Below are 463 nucleotides of genomic sequence, written 5' to 3'. Positions count from 1 at the left end.
GCTGCTGAGCATCTGGATGGGGTCGTGCGCTGAAACAGAACGCTGCCCGCAGCGATGGCCCCCGTACTAAGAGCCCGGCTGGGGTTGTCATTTCGGCTGCTTCCCCTTTGAAAACAGCCTCTGAAAAACGCCCCGATTAATCCTCGTGCGAGGGTCTCTGTCCCCGTTAGACAGGAATATGAAAACCCGCGTTAACAGTTACATTGTCTTCAAGACACGTGGATATTTTAAAATATTTTCATACTGAAATAATCCGTGCGATTTACTATACTTCCTTATTTCTGTGATCACAGTATAATAGCACTGACTGAATCCCATCTGAATGATGGCTTGCACAGACACAAGTCATTTATTTTTAAGTGTCATAGCAGAAAAATGTAAGGTTTCTCAATGGAGGATGCACGGTCAAAATGAGAACTCTTGAGTACTGAGAGCTGTAGAGCAGCTTTTTTTTGGTGCAGTT

Source organism: Corvus brachyrhynchos, unplaced genomic scaffold (assembly GCF_000691975.1).
Source record: "Corvus brachyrhynchos isolate BGI_N302 unplaced genomic scaffold, ASM69197v1 scaffold279, whole genome shotgun sequence".
Lineage (NCBI taxonomy): Eukaryota > Metazoa > Chordata > Aves > Passeriformes > Corvidae > Corvus > Corvus brachyrhynchos.
Note: the sequence above shows the minus strand (reverse complement) of the source record.